The sequence below is a fragment of the Lasioglossum baleicum genome, chromosome 6 (assembly GCF_051020765.1).
Source record: "Lasioglossum baleicum chromosome 6, iyLasBale1, whole genome shotgun sequence".
Classification (NCBI taxonomy): Eukaryota; Metazoa; Arthropoda; class Insecta; order Hymenoptera; family Halictidae; genus Lasioglossum; species Lasioglossum baleicum.
In genome coordinates, this window is record NC_134934.1 from 2310624 (window position 1) to 2327162 (window position 16539).

A 16539-nucleotide genomic window follows, 5' to 3' on the forward strand; every position below is an offset into this window, starting at 1 on the left:
TTAGTGTTAACAAAGATTGTGTGTAAAAGTCTAATTAAATTCAGCCTTGTCGTGTTCCTAGGCTAATTAGGATAGTCATCTTTAACGCTCGGCAATTTTGGAGTAGCGAAATATGCTAAACTGTATTGTGTTGAGCAATGTTTGAAGTGGAATGGAGCCGAAATGGAGAAGATTGGGGCTCCCGATCGTGATCTAAGTGATCAATGGAAGCCCTGACGAGGTTTCCGTGTCAGATCAAGACGTCGCCGGGCATTTTCATGGAAATTCGCCGTCTCCCTCGGTTTCTCGGACTTGTTTACCCGTTTCTATCGACGGGCAGATTCTATCCGGCAGGAGGATCGACGTTATCTGCATCCCGGGCGCGGACCGACAGCGTAAACTCAGCGATTTGCATGCGATTAGGCATATAGAGCGTATCGAGAGAACTCGCCTCCAGCAATCCTGTTCCTTCGATCTGATCGGCAGAACGGCTCGACAGACTCCCCATTTTCCACTGGCCTTTTTTCCCTCAGCTTTTCCTCGACCCCGCGAACACAAATCCCCCCACGAGGTGTATAGACCGGCAGATCGGTAAATCCTCCGAGCCACGCCAGCATTCGGGGAACTACAATGGATAACTGTACGCCACCGAGAAATGGGAAATATCGATCGGGACCGAAACTCGAAAAACTCCGGCTTAATTGGTCGCGATAATCCTGCGAAATATTTCCTGCGGAGCCAATCTTGCGACATATTTTTCAACGAGAAAGTCCCGAGCTTTTTGTCGAATCGTTCGTGGAAAGTATACTTTGCCGAATGAATCTGAGAAATTTTTCATTAAAACCTTCCCGTGATGTAGTCCCCATTAAATTGTCCCTGAAAAATGTTTCTTGTAAAAGTCGATCGTAGACTATATTTTTTAGAAAAAAAATCTAATATTCGTTAATGAAACGATCCTGGGGGACACTTCTTACCAAATCGACTCTGAAAAATATTGCTATGATACTTTTTGTTATATTTCTTAAAAAGTCAACCTCGGAAACATATCTTGTTAATTCTAAGGGACATTTCTTATTTACACATCACATATTCTGAAATATCTAAAACAATTTACAAAAGTGAATTTTAGAACTATCGAAAAATTGTGGCCTTTAGCTTAAACGTTGTAGTAGAGTTTACAACGACCATATGGTAAAAGAGAACATAAAAAGAGTAATAACTATTTGTAAAAATAAATGGTTTTTATTAGACATTCTTCCAGATTTAAATTGTAAATAAGGCTAAGAGGTAATTTTTTCCCGGGATTACGTCATATGCATAATGCTCTCTCCCCATGAAAGCAGCAATTACGGCTAAGTGAGCAAGCAGAGATTGTTTATTACGAAAATAACTAGTAATTCGGTTAATATCCTCAGTGCCAGGGTGAACGAGGATCCTCTGGTGCTTCTCCCTGCTCCCCTATCCAGGCTGGCTGCAAGTTTATTTGCTCTAGGAGCAGTTTCCGACGTTCCGTCGGGTGCTGTGCCAAGCATTGTCGAGGGGCACTGATCAAGCTTCTTGACAATGGCTGCCGGAACGGTAATCAAGCTACTTAACAATGCCTAGCTCGGCACGGCGGAAATTGTTTTCACAACCGGAGCGAATGAACATCACAACCGTTCTGCTCTCGAAAGAGCACATTTTCATCCACGAGTTCACGCTCGTTAAAAATAATAACTACGAACCGTGGCTTCGCACGCAGCATTTCACAAAATGAATTACTACGTGGAAATAATCGTTCCTGCAGCACTAAACGAAAACTGTAAAATATAGACAAACATCATTGCAGACTTGTGTAATAATTCGAACCACCAAATCATTCCTTTCCAGCAGAGTAGGACAATAATCAACTAATATTTAAAAATGACTAATAGTCTTTTTGAATGTTAGCCATAGCAAAATAGTCATTAGTAAAAACTTTTTGATTAGTTAGTGATAAATAAGTGGAAAATAATTAGTCACAGCTCTAAGTAATCGTTAGCTATTGCTTATTAGTGAATTAGTAGTTGATGATCAGTCATCAATCTTTAGTCATCAGTCACTATTGTGCGATTAACATACATTAATATTATTAATTAGTTATCAGTAACTAATCAACAAGTTCTGACTAATGACTATTCTACTATGACTAACATTCAAAAAGACTATTGGTCATTTTTAAATATTAGTTGATTATTGCCCTACTCTGCTTTCCAGGCAATATTTCACTAAACCAATTACTACGAGAGTATAATCGTTCCCGCGGAAATATAATTGCAGACAATATTTCACTATGCTAGACACTAAGCTAACAGAAACAAATAAAAATTCTAAAGTTTAAACAAACAACACAATTTTTTATGTCATTCAATAAATATAAATTCGCAATCGCCTCTGAAAAATCAATTGAACGTACGTGCAGCAGAACACGATTATCTTCATTGCCTGACCATTGCTCGCTGTTTCTACTTCCTGATTATTCCGATATTGACACAGCTTTTTCCCGGCCTGAAAATGTCACGTTATTATCATCGACGTTCAGTGGACACAGATTTTAATAGAGCGAAATCCGGATTTAATATTTTCTATTTGGCTTAGGAAAAATATTTGCCGATCCAGCGAGCTTCCGTCCGGCCACATTTCTCGCAAATTAAATCTAAAAATATCGCGTAAACATCCGTTAAAAATCCACTGGCTTTCGGAGAAAGCAAATAAAAGTAAAATTCTCAGCTTTTATTTTGGGGAGGATGAATCGTTTATGGATTCCAGCGTGACATTTCGCGGAATTTATTTATTCACGTCGGAGGGCAGCCACGCGCGTTCCTTCCGCCGATGGAAAACGGCCGTGGCTGATCGCTCACAGAAATTTAATCCGCACTGCGATCCCCCAGCCCCGTGACTGACAATTTCATCAGAGCTGCCCGCCAGATAGAAAATAAACCCGTCTCGCTTTCTCTCTCTTTCCGTCTCTCGCGGGGACCAGCGATCATAAATCACCGAAGAAATTCGGAGGTCATAAATCAGCCTACAACTTTCATATTTATTTCACGCCTCGCGATCGGTCATGCGTGGATATCGCGATACGTGGACGACCGGTTGCAGCCTGCGCTTGCTGACAACCTATTTTCAGTTGCCAATCCTATCGTCGAAATTTGCGGCGGGCAAACGCACCTGATTGGAAGAGGATACTTCTTTCCCGGTTAAGTAAGAACAGTGATTTTTTAGCATTTTCTACAAAGAAACAAAAATAGAATTATTTACTAGTTATTTATTAGTTCTTATCGCTTGTGGAAAAACAGGGTGTAATTGACAAAATATATACAATGTTTTCCAACCTGTTGTACATCAGGTTACACAACAAGGAGATAAAAATTGGTCTATAAAAATGAAAAATTACATAAACATCTGCCAATACCGTCTTCATCCCTTACAAAAGAATGAGATACACGCGCGATGTATAAAAATTGAACAACCCTTAAATTGATCTTTTCACTGGACCAGATCAATTTTACCGAACAAGAATGAACTTTAATTAAAACGAAAACAAAATTTTGGAGATAACCGGTGCTTCATAAAATTTAGTACCGCAAGAAGGTCCTGTCGGCGCCAAGTTTTAATATCCCCAGAATACAAAGAGCCGGTAAGGGGATATTTTACGAGGACAATGATACCGTTCGCTACCGAAGCTCGAAACTTTTATACAATCGGTTTTCGCTACTTTTTTTTTAATCCGCCATTCATAGTCCAGTCATTACGCCGCCATTTACACACGTTGTAATATCGGGAAAGATGGAGGGCGACGGTGAGTGACGCGTAAGACGCCAGCTCGAGGCGGCTGGTTCGATCAACCATTTATGTCAAGGAAGAGAACCGGGACGACGCGACGCTCTTACCGCGTGAATCCATCCTGCTGAAAGGAGCTGTCATCTATTTACTAGCGCGATCAAAAGGGACTCGTAATCCACCGCCGTTGCTTCTAGGAATGCTGGAAATCGGACGCCCTTATATTCCCTGCTCGGCGTGTTGACCTCTTGTACGACAGTCAAGGAGAGATTCATGGACGTGCTGATTATTCAGAGTGGGTCCTCAGACGTTTGCGCCTGGCGATATTATTAACTATTCAACCCTCATTCATCCCTTACATTTGCAATCTGATTTGTTGCCGCGTGTTAAATTGATACAATGGTACGAAAAATAATATATTGGTAAAAATGGATAGATTTATAAATTTATTCTTTAACGCTAGAACTACCAGGTCCTGATACAAGGGGCGTGAAGACTTACAGAAAAGGCTTACACAGGGTGCGAATTACGACGGCGAAAAAATTCTGAAAAAGATAGAGTAAGGGCCAGAAGAAGTAAAACCGAGATAATTGTGTGAATCGGTGAAGATTATCGGAACGTTCTCTCGATACTCCGGGGCTGGTGTTTAGGGGTTGTTACTGCGCCAGCCGGAGTCAATCGAGTGGCAAAGATTTATTTCGCCTCGACAAGACCGTCGAGAACGAAAAGCTCCGAGGCTATTTTCTCCGAGTATAGAGGATCATTCGAGGAGAAAGATAGAAAGGCAGCGAGAAAGAGAACGATCGGTTGTCTCGAATGCATTCGTAATTCAGCCGATCGACGTGAAAAGGAACGTCCGATACGTTCGATCAAGCCCTAAAAAAGAGGACACGTCTCTCAGACAGCCCGTAATATCGGTCATTCTCATATCTCGCCGCATTTTATAATATGACCCCACCAACCTTTTCAGCCTATATTGGTCCGGCATTTTTCGTCCGATAGAAAACGTCGAAGGAACCAAACCCGAAAGCATCGATACTCGTGCTGGACCTTTTAAATGCGGTCTGCCCTTTGACCGAGGGGCTACATGTTGCCCAGAAAACGAGGAAATAGCGTGATTTTACACGTTCCATCGAGGAGGGTCCTTCCCAAAGTCCTCCATTTTCGCATTGTCGGTGTGGAAAATACGGAAAAAGGATCTTCGCTCCTCGACACCCCGTCGACCCTCCCTCTACCTCTAACCCGTGGTCTGATATGTGCTAATCTTAAAATTATAAACTTTTTGCGAAATCGATACATTAGTATTAATTTTTTAAATATTTTACAAACTTGTAGCTGCCATGAACGCGTCAAAATCAGCTGTCTAAAACTATTAATACTTGTTTAGAACCAAGTTGTACACTTCATAATTTCTTCATAATTTAAAAAAATGAAGTAAAAATTCTTCACGCGTCACTATGAATAAGCATTTTTTCGGAAAACCGCGACGATTAAAGATTTAACGAAATTCCTCCGAGACGATCCATTGCGTTGATATATGAATTTTCGAAAGATTCTAGAAATAGGCTAACGCGTTGGACGAATAACGCAGGAGGATTAGTATCGAAAATTTGGACCGACTGCCTCGCGAGCTTCACGGGACCGTGTTACGCTGCAAAGAACCTGGAGATTGACAATATTATGCTTAAAGTTAATTTCTAAAAGGGACTGTTGCCGGGAGCTCGACCTTAACTTCAACTTCTCCCTCGAACGAAATTCTCCAGACGGCGGCGAAGCAGTTTGTGCTTCTCGAGTAGTAAAATAACGACTCGGAGGCGGACCTTTCGTAGAAGGTAACGCGATTAAACGCGATCAAATTGAAAGGAGAGGCGGATCTTGTCCTTTGAATCTGCTTGCCCTGGCGCGTGCTGACCCTGGAGAGGAAGATTTAATTTCAAGCAGCTTTGAAACTCGGTGACACTTTTCCGCGGCAGAAAGAATTAATAACCTGACACGTTTTTTAATTTCAACTCCGGTCGGCGGCGTGATCGACGGTTCCTCTAACCGAATAGAAATTGTTCGAAATCGTCCCGTCATCCTAACCGTCGATATCCTGGCCCTGTTCCGCGGGTCTTGCACCTGACGTTCCAGTCATTCCGTTCGATTGCATTCCTGATAGGCGACACCCCGATTATTCGACGTTCTTTTATGGATTAATCGACAAGTATTAAAATGAAGTCGAGTATACCGATGAAAATCCATGAAAACCTGAATTATACTGCAGAATCGACAGAGAAGAAGCTGAAGACACATCAACCCATTAACTCTGGGTTCCCGGGGTTCGTAAAAATGACGAGTTCTAATATATCTAATTAGGGTAAGGTTGCTCAAGTCGTACCCCTTAAAAAAAAAACCGTATAAAACTTAGGATTTATCAAATAAATAGAAATTAAATGTGTTATTCAAAACTTGTATTCGTTTCGACCAAACGATTATGTAAATTCTACTGAATTTATATTTAATATAAGGAACATAATTTTATCAATAATTTACTTGCAAGATTAACTACCAAATATATGCAGAAAATTGTAGTAAAATTATACGTAAACCAACTTGGTTGACTCATTGTCAGATGTATATTTGGTTGCCGTTGCATGTGCTGTAATTAAATGTATCAAGCGAAAAGAAACGCTATCGGTCACCCGTATGCTTTTGTTAAGTGTACCGGTATTCCCATTGTGTGTTGTAGCATTTGTTATCTGTTTCAAAGGAAATCGATCTTCAACATTGTTGTATTACGAATTTTATGCAGGGTGCGGCGGAAATCGTAGTACAACAGGGCATGGGGGTGATTCGAAGCTTCGTTATGGCTAACCAATTCTACTTTCTGCATATACTAAAGCACGCGTATAACGGAAAAATGTTATACCTTTTTTCGATTTATTTTTACATGGAGAATCACCGCCTACCTGGTTGTACTACGATTTCCGCTGTATATTTATGACAGAAATGACCAGATAAAATTTAAAACAGTAGAAAAATATTCTAAATAAAATGAATTTCTATTTACCTGCTTGTCCAAATTTAATAAAATATTTTTTACAAGTTAACTGGTACACCTCGCCATTTCTAAGCAACGGGAGTAGCACTTTGAGGTTCCTGGATGTGCCAAGTGTGTATTTAACATCAAACAGATCTCGAGACGTTAGTATACGCTTTTAGAGATGTTTCCGTACGGTAAACTCGCAGAGAATACTCGATAAAACGAGTAAGAAGTAAAAGTTCCCTCGCATTTTCGATTTGTCGGTCAGTGTTCGAACGTTGTGGAGGAAAAGTGGAGGAAAAATTGAAGGAAAGATGTTCGAGACGACGTCGCAGGGAAACTGAGATCTATTCGAATATCCTTTCAACCGCGAAAGCAAGAAATATAATATGCCCATTTCATTGTCCACTTTGACCACTTGAAACTGGCGATTTAAAATTCTACATTCGGAAATTCTTGTATCAAGACGGAAATGACCAGGGTAAATGGTCAGCTTCGCTCACTTCAACTGATTTAATTTTTATCGGGTATCGCGCGCGCGCGCGCGCGCGTACGCTTATGAAATTGTGAAACATCGTAAATTCACTTCGACTAATTTTTGCAGAAAGATGAACAAGATAGTCTATTTCACCCACCTTAAGTTACTAATTTAATTTTGATGAGTAAGCTCATAATTTTGTGAGAGACTGTAACTACCGAGTCGAGTTATTCGAAACGATCAATATTGCTCTCTATCGCCGAACAATATCGCAGCACAAACATCTTTCACTTAGATGTGTTTGCCGTCGTATCAAAAGGTTTAAATAGCCATCGATGCTAAACGCAATATCGTTAATCTACTTGTACTCGATTCGCTCGAGCGTTATATACGTTACACGTAAAATCGCTTGTTAACCGAACAAAAGTGGTCGATCTACCTTGCCGCGATCGCTTCGCAATACATAATTTCCCCTTTTCAATAGATTGAACGACGCCCAGTAATAAACTAGGGGATCTCTGCGACCCGACGCGACAGTTACCAACGATTTTCGATGGTTCCTCGACTGACAGACAATCGCGCTGATTCGGATGATCGAAATATGGCAACTGTAACGCGCTGACCCATTAACCCGCTAAACACGGAGAAAAAGTTAATTCGCTGTTTCATCTCGACATTATTTTATTTATTTTTAAGATATTCACGAATACTTTACGATCGTATTCGTCGCTTCAAAATCTTGGGCATTCTTCACCGAATACTGTACAGTGATATACATAATCGATTGTATTAACCATAATTAACATATGTCGTCTGTAATTTAAATAAAATCGAAGCAATTAAATGACTACTCTCGTAGATCATGTGTAGATTTGGTATATGCGATCGTATCTCTGGAAAAATCAGTTTTCAGACCCGAACAAATAAATCCTCCATGGAAGTATGGATGATATATGGGTGACAGCAATTAACCTATCGTTCACTTTACACATTTCTCCAAATTGTAACATAAAATTCAGATTCCTTTGATAAATATCTCTGCTTACTATCTCCGTTTACACTGCTAGTATTGCTGCAGATAAACTAATGTAGTTTCTACTAGTATGTAGGTCCAACTAATAAGTCAATCATTCATGATAAACACATAAAAAGAGATACTTGGACGTAAATAATCTTCTTCTACAAAATTTTTCAACAAAAATGATTCGATTCGCAGTCACTCACAGATATATCTGGGACTGAAATAGGTAAATGATCAATAACTCACCTGTTCCTCGAAGACGGTCCCCAGTTCTCGATCCCGTCGCCCTTAAAGTAACCAGAAGTCACGGTAACACGCGGTCGCGAGGATCTGTTGACCACCCATAGCCAGCGCTGTCCACAAAGCTTCTCCTCCCATCGGCGTCTTCATTCTCGATCCACAAACCAATCAAGCAGCTTCTCAATCAACTGAATCAGCTCCGTTCGATCTTCATCGAACGCGGACCGCCATCCCCGCTCTCGATCCACCTCGGGTGATCGTCCTGGTGCCAGGTGATCCTCAGTCAATGACTCCCTCGAGATCTACCGCTGTGTCGATATCCACGTTGCTCCTGGATCATCCACCGGATACATCGATCGTCGTACCCGCAAACCCACAGCTCAAAATAAAAAATATTCCTCCAGTCGAAGCTGATGCAGAATTCCTACTTAGCGGTTGCCGATGGATCTACGAGATCTAGAGTCTCCAGACTTGGGACGTTGGCTCTCGGACTTCTGGCGATCAATGGTGATTGTGTCGAGGATGGACGTTAGGATAGATCGAAACCGGAAGCGTCCTGGCACCAGGACTCGCCGATCCTCCGCGATCTCTTGGCCCCTGCCCGCAGGAATCGAGAATCGTCGTTGGCTCGGAGCACACGTGGAGCGAACGTGCGTACTACGTGCGTGGGTAGTAGCGTACTACTGAGTTTCACGCTCGCGAAAAGCCAATCCCGACTCACCCCCACCAAACAGCCATCCGAGCACCCTTCCAGAACCCAGCTTCTAAACCCTTGTCCCCCCGACACCCTCTCTCTCTCTCTCTCTCTCTTTCTCTCTCTCTCTCCTGAAAACGAGCTTGCGCCCCAGACTTTCACCAAACGCTCATCTCTCCTCCTTTCTCTTTCTCCCGCTCGCTCGCTTCTGTTTCTCTCGACCATCCAACGACTGCCTCTCTCACCCTCCTTCTGTCACCCGGCGACGCTTTCTTTTCCCGATTTCCTCGGCGTGTTCCTCGCGGCACTGACACCACCACAACGATTCCATCGCGACATCGTGCAGCTAATGTTGCTTCTCGACGCTCGTTTCTGTTTCGTCAAGTTCCCAGCAGAAACCTGCAATTCGCTGATGTACCTCTTTCTCCGTTCTTCGGGGTTTCGGCTTCCCGAGGACCTCTTCTATTCTGGAGATTTTGGTTCTTCATTTTCTTGGGTTAAGGGATGCGAGATTTTGATTAGTCGCGACAAACATTTCTTCAAGAACATTTCCAATCTACGTGATTTCGTTAATTTTACTGGGGGAACTGAAATTTTCTTCTCCCGGAAAGTGTTTTTTCTCGTTGGACTCTTTGATTTGAATTCGCGGTCCTCTGCCATAGTAATTGTCACTCTTTCTCTCTTCCTTTTTTCGTTCTCTTCAATTTTTCAAAGAATCGAAGTTCGCCAAGATTCTTTTTATTTTTTCGAGAAAGCTATGCTGCTAGTGCATTTGCATATGGAGATTTGATTTTTCTTTCCCGGAAAGTTTCTAAGTTTCTTTTCTTATTACCCGACTGGAAATGCATTCTTGGTTCTTCGCCACTGTGATTGTTACTCTGAATGCGCTTTCCTGTTAATTGAAGCTTCGAGAAAATTACGGTTGATCCTTTTTTTTCCTCGGAGGCGGATGCTTCTTCTGAAAGCGTCGTTCCTCTGGGGATTTGATTTTATTCTTCTCCGGGAGGTTTGTCAATTCTTTTTGTTTGAGAAACCATTTGTGGCACTCTGTCAATCTGATTGTTTCTCTTGACTCTTTATGTTGATTCAATTTTCCGGAGGATCGACGTAATTGATGAACGATCCTCTCCTCCAGAAGAGGACGCTAGAAGTGCCTCTGAAGATCTTTTTTTCATTAATTTCCATCAATCCAATTGTTATTCGTTACTCTCCTCTCCGTTTTCCAATTTCCAGTAATCAGAGGTATTTACTGACGTTTAATTATTTTGTCCTTTAATTAAAGAGGCTACTGGAAACGACTTTACATCTAGACAATTCATTCCTCGTTTTTCAGAAAGGTTGACATTTTTCCTTCGGCTTTATTTTATAGCAAAATATATCTACAGGAACAAATGATAAAAAGAACCGTCTCCAGTGTACTTACATTCGTTCCACTCTGATCTCAGAAATGGTTCAAAGGCTGCCTCTCCTATTATTCGATCGAATCAGATTGTTGCTCCTGGCGTTTCTCTCAGTTTCCTCAAGATCGAGGAATTCGCCGTCGATCGATGCTTCTTTCTTTCCTCGAAACAAAGAAACTAGAAAAGCATTCCTGCCTCGGGGTGTTTCACTCTGTCTAGGAGGTGTTCCAGGGTTGTTTTTGTTTTATTGGACTCGTATACAACCCTAATTGTTGCTTCCGGCGATCGATTCGTCACGTTTCAGCAAAACTCTTCTCGGCGAACTTGCCAGCTACACGCGAGAGAAACTTCTCGTGGAAAACGATTCCATTTCGAAGAAGCTTTGACGTATCCTTAACGAGGTCCTTCCTTAAATCAATCGTCCGAGTCCTCGGGGTGGTTCTCGGCCTCTTGATGTTCGATAAGCTTATCGATTCGAAATAAATCAGAAGACTCCTCTGGGATTTTCCCTGGTCGTTTGATTCGGCTTGTCGCGTTACTTAATGATCCTCGAGCCGTTTCGATTTCGAACATACTGGTTCCCCGCTTTAGGGATGAAAAAGCACAATAATCCGGGGAGAAGGGTAGAGTTACGAGTGCCGGTGGTCTCCTGGCGATAAGTCTCGGTACAAAGGAGAGAAATTAGGAGAGAAAAATGAAGTTCCAGTGAAAGTCGAGGACCGAATGTTAAGATAAACGAGCGAGCAGCGCGGCCGGACGAAACGAGAAGGGACAGGGACAAACGATCCACCGACGGCCTCGGCAGCGAGAGAATGATAAATACCACCGACGATAAATATACCGACGTCCAGAATTATGGATCCTTAATGTCTAGCAAACGAAACGTCCCGCCGTACCGCGCCGCAGAAGATTTTCAATGAAGCAAGTCGATAACTTGATCGGCGTTCGCTCGACCGCTGACAAACTTAGAGAAATAAGAATGAAATAGGGGGATGATCCGATAGGGCTGGATCTTTGAAATGAACCCAACAATTGAAATTCTATTGAAAGGATCCGAAGAGGAACAAGTTCCACGGCGGCAAGTTCCGGAATACAAACGAAGACGGGAAAACTGGGACGCGCTGAGAAATTGTTCAAGTTTGCAGAAGTCTTCCCTGCTACTGTTACTGTGTCAAATAGACAGCTTGTTTGCCGCTGCGAAATCACTTTGCCACCTTTTTTCTCCCGGCAGTAGCGGGTGAGGTGACACGGGATTTGATGAAAGTACTTAGCTTCTTGGATGCAGGCGAGATGAGAATCTGAACGTGATGTTCGCGAACATCTGTGCCTTCACGGATCCTCTGAAATCGTTATTCAATATGCGAACATAGTCGATACAATCTTGAGGAAGTTCTATAGGAACGAGAGAAACAGAAAATTACTAGGAAATTTACCCCTCTTCCTTCATTTTGTTAAATTCAGAAAAAGAGGATGTACGCCAAGATCCGCACCTAACTGAGAGCTTTGTGCACCCTCGTAGGATGACAGGAGTCATCACTTAGGCCAGCAGGATCGATACTCGGCCCAATAAATATTCCTGAGATCTTGAGTCACCCGAGGAGCGCAACAATGCACCGTGAAAAACCAGGGAGCAAAGACGTCATGATTCCGCGGTTTCACTCTGTTCCACTCATCTCTGCTCTGTTCAGCTCTGTTCTGCTCTGTTCCTATCTCATCCAGGGGTGGACACAAACGCCGGTTCCGGGAGTCCCGAGACCAGACGACGGCAGCAAAGTTTTATTTGGCTAGACTGGATGGCGCCCTGGCTCCGGCTTTTGGCCGTTATCGCGGAAGGGAGACTCTCTCTCTCTCTCTCTCTCTCTCTCTCTCTGTCTCTCTCGCTGTTTCTCTCTCTGAGCAACCGACAGAATTATTGGCAAAAGGGGCTGAAGCCTAGAGAAGGGGTGAGCTCGCAACGGAAGCAGCCGAGAAGGGATCAAGTCAGACAGATAAAACATTTATTGTTCGAAGGGGACCGCTGACGGCAATCGGCGAGAAGGGAAACGACCTACAAGCATAATTACACTGAGGATGGAACTCTCAGTTACCAAACACTGGGATGTCCTCCCGATGAACCAATATGGCGATGGAAATTTTTCTCGAATTTTCGGAGAAGATTCTGTATGGGTAAACTTGCTTAGCTATTTGATCTTGCAATGCAGTTGCGTTTAAATATTTTTTGGAAGGTTCTATTCTCGCCAGTATTTCGATACCCCACAACGCGATTTCCATCGAGTCAATCATTTCCTAGAACCAAACAGGTCAGAGGGATACAATGGCCGTGTTTATTCGAGAAACGCGATATTGATTCTGAAATTGCGTTGCTCTTAATTAGGATGAAGCCTGACATCCATACATTTGTGAAGCTTTTTGCGAGAATTCTCAAAGCAATGATTGTCCACTGTGAAAATCTATTGGACTAATTGCTAGATTCGATTAACCCTTTCAAACGCAGCTAAGCAAAACACTATAGAAATTGTCGCTTAATGCTCCGAATACATTACGGAACAAAACAAATAAGATGAAAATATTTATAGAAACAAAACCACTAGACTGTGGTTTTAAAAAATGAGTAGATAAAATATAAAACTGTGAAGACACTCAAAGAATTCGAGAGAGTTACATTATTTTTGTCTTTACCGAAATTATCGAAAGAAAAAGATTGTTTTCATTTCATTGCTGTTCCTCGCAGCTGACTTACAAAAATTTTGGATTGTAGCTCCACACTCTACAAATCGTACTACGGGTCTGACTTCACCGAGAAAAAAGGCTGTCTCTAGTACTCAAAGGGATGAAGGAGGACAATTAAAGCAATTATGCAGGAGCTATAAGTGAAAGAGGGGTTATCAATCGGTGAAGAGCGTCGATTGGAAATCGGCACGCGAGCCCGATCCCGCGGCCATTCAGACGGCAGATTACATTGCGTTACGCCGTTGCACAACGTCGACGTATATTTCATTGGCGTCGGTAGGACCAGGGACGTTAAATGGCGTCCCGTGTACACGGCGAGCGGTGCATCGGCGAGAGTGCTCGTTTAAACGAACAGAAACGGCAGGAGCTTGGTGTCATGCTGTCCAAAACGGATTAGCGAGGACGCTGCGATGACAAATGGCGAGCCGTTACGCTCGCGAACCCTACATGTAGATTGTTTCGGGTTTTCTATTGTCTCGGACGGCCCGTGTGCGGCTGATCCTCGGGGCGCGTCCATTTTCCATAATCTCCCCACGATCCGACCTGAAAAAAGAACAACAAATTATTTCGGATATGGTGATTGTGTTGATCAAAACCTCAAACAATAATCCACCGAAAAATTCACTACGATCAGACACTCTTTCAACTCATTTTTGTCGACATTTCGCTTTGTCGTTCAGTGACCTTTGATCATTGATCCAGAAGACGATGCTGTTGAAAGCAGTTTAATAATTTCTCACGAGTTTCTTCGTATTTCCATTACGTAACTATGAAACACATCAGAAATGGTTCGTTTTGTCTCCTCCGGTACATCTACCGCAAACATTGTCGACCTAAATTGATAAGATTCGAATGCGATGATGCACATAGTATGTTCGACGAGCAAACGAGGGTAGATTAGAAAAGGAAACGCATCGGGGAATTCTTTATCCGTTTGAAAGAGAAGATCGTCCTTTGTCGACAGATTAGAACACGGGTAGAGATGCGGGACGATTTTTCTCACGAACTTAGGATGATATCCGCCTATACATATATGACATCAACTGGAACGGATAGGTGGTACATACGTATATGGTATATTCCCAACGGCAGAGATAATTCGACGACGCTTTTGTGCTTCGAAACGCTATAAATTAAGCTAACCTATCGGAAAAGCGAATTCCCTTTTGTTGCGGATCGATGAACGCGGGGAACCTCGGTTTTCCGCCGAAAATCGCGGACAGAAGTATCTCCTTTAATTCTATTCCTTATTGTCTTCTGGTCCCTACGTGACCGCTTTCAGGAAACATCCGCGAGGATTAACGGCAATTCTCCAGCCTTCGTGTTCACTCGACCGCATATCGATAGATTATTGGTCGATTTCATTTTCGTTCCTTTTGTCTCGTCTTCGTCCGGCTCTCCACGCTTCTGAACTAATTGATAGGAAACCCGGTCTGCCATGTGTCCGCCCACTGCACACGAAGCTATTCCAACGCTTTACTTATCGGCAATTTGCAATAGTCCTTAAATGACTTGAGATACGTGTCCATCTGAGAGTTTCTGTCGATAGTTACCCTCGAGAGAGTACTCTCAATTTGCGTGTCCATTTGAAAGTACTTCAGAAATTTTTTGCTTCCAGAGATTGACGTGAGAGTCAACTCTCGGAAAATCCTCTCGGGTGTGTGGCCATTTGAATTTCAGGCGTGTACGTCTCAGATGAATTTCGATAGTTACAAGAATACTCGCGAACAGAATGAATGCGCCAAAGTTTGCTGCAATTGTTGCAATATACGTAATAAGAAAAATCGGTATATAAATATTTTTAAATTGAGGATTGTCTGACTTCTCTGATTTATGTATATGTATAAATATATAATGGCAGAGAAAATTAATTAGAAGACTCTCAGCTATACGAATGGCATTCGAGAGAAAAATTGAACGTGTCCATTTGCGAGTTTCAACTTACTGTTCGCTATCCGAGAATTTTTCGTGCAGCTCTCGGCTAGCACTCTCAATGCCGTGTACACTGACGTATTTCACTCTCGAGAGTAACTCGCGATAGTTCTACAAAAGTTGGTGATCAGTGAATAAGTTGACCCATTAAATTTCATTTCCCAGGAAAGGAAGGATTTACGATTCGATTAGAACTTCAAGGATGACAAAGGGTTCGAGCGCTTTTCGGAAATCAATGGGTCACCGAAAAGGGCCTCGGTGAAAATTGTAAAAACACATACTCGCACACACGTCCGAGAACCTTTCGAGTGCAGCCGGCGTCGATTCCGACTGGTGCGCCAGTTGTCCACAACACGGACCTCCGGAAAAGTTTCGGAAAACGCGTCCGCAGAATTATCGGGAAACGGTAATTTAAGGGCCACGGTGTCAGCGGCACACGTGATCGATAAACAAGGAACGAACTTTCGTCCGTTTGTTTACGATCCTGCCGGGGATGATAATTTCACGTCAACCCCATTAAGTTGGGTAATTGAGAGTGTGTGTTCTCCAGCGATCGTTTAACGAGTTCCCCGGCTCTCGTTAATTGATTCGTTAATTCGATCTGATCGGCTGACTTGATTCACCTAGCGAGTCAATATTGCGCCGCATAAGATGGTGCCAACCAAATCGATAACGTTACGCTTGCTGATATCCCTTCTGACATAATTAATTTTCCTTGAAAAATTTCTGCTTTTCTCAAAAATGGCTAGGAATATCAAGAAACGAATACCGCAATCAAAAACATGAAAAAATGCATTGAATAGAATTTCAGCAAGCCTGGCGAACATTTTGCCACGTTTCTTCAGAGGATGGAAGACGAGACACCCTCTAATCCCGACTTGTCCTCTAACAAGTGGCCCATGCCGTTCGCCGAGCACAATGTACCAAAAACTTATGTCACTGCCGCGACACGTGAAATAGTAGATTGGAATGAACGTTCTCGGCGGGCGGGCGTAGGTGGGCAACGTTCCCGATAAAGGATTTAATAAACGTCACGGGGGAGGAGGGTTAGGCGAGCCATCCCCGTGGAATTATAAATTTTCGCGAGGACCCGGGGTCGATACGTTCGCAACGAGAATGGCGCAATATACGTCGCCGTTTCACCGCATCCCACCAGCATCAGCAGCGAGGCACGTTGGGATGGCTACGGGGCCTCTTGTTCCGCCAATGCGAGGACGAATCTGCTGGTCGAATGAGGAGCGT

The 16539-nt window shown here is 42.9% G+C and overlaps 1 protein-coding gene across 1 annotated transcript in view; it reads right to left on the reverse strand.

The window, feature by feature from the left end:
• The window catches only part of LOC143209360 (uncharacterized), a 78352-nt gene that overhangs the window by 41690 nt on the left and 20123 nt on the right, over positions 1–16539 (reverse strand). Inside the window, exon 2 of the mRNA XM_076424859.1 lies at positions 8548–13908. The gene's annotated coding sequence lies outside the window, so the exon portion shown is untranslated. The remainder of the gene's footprint in view (positions 1–8547; positions 13909–16539) is intronic.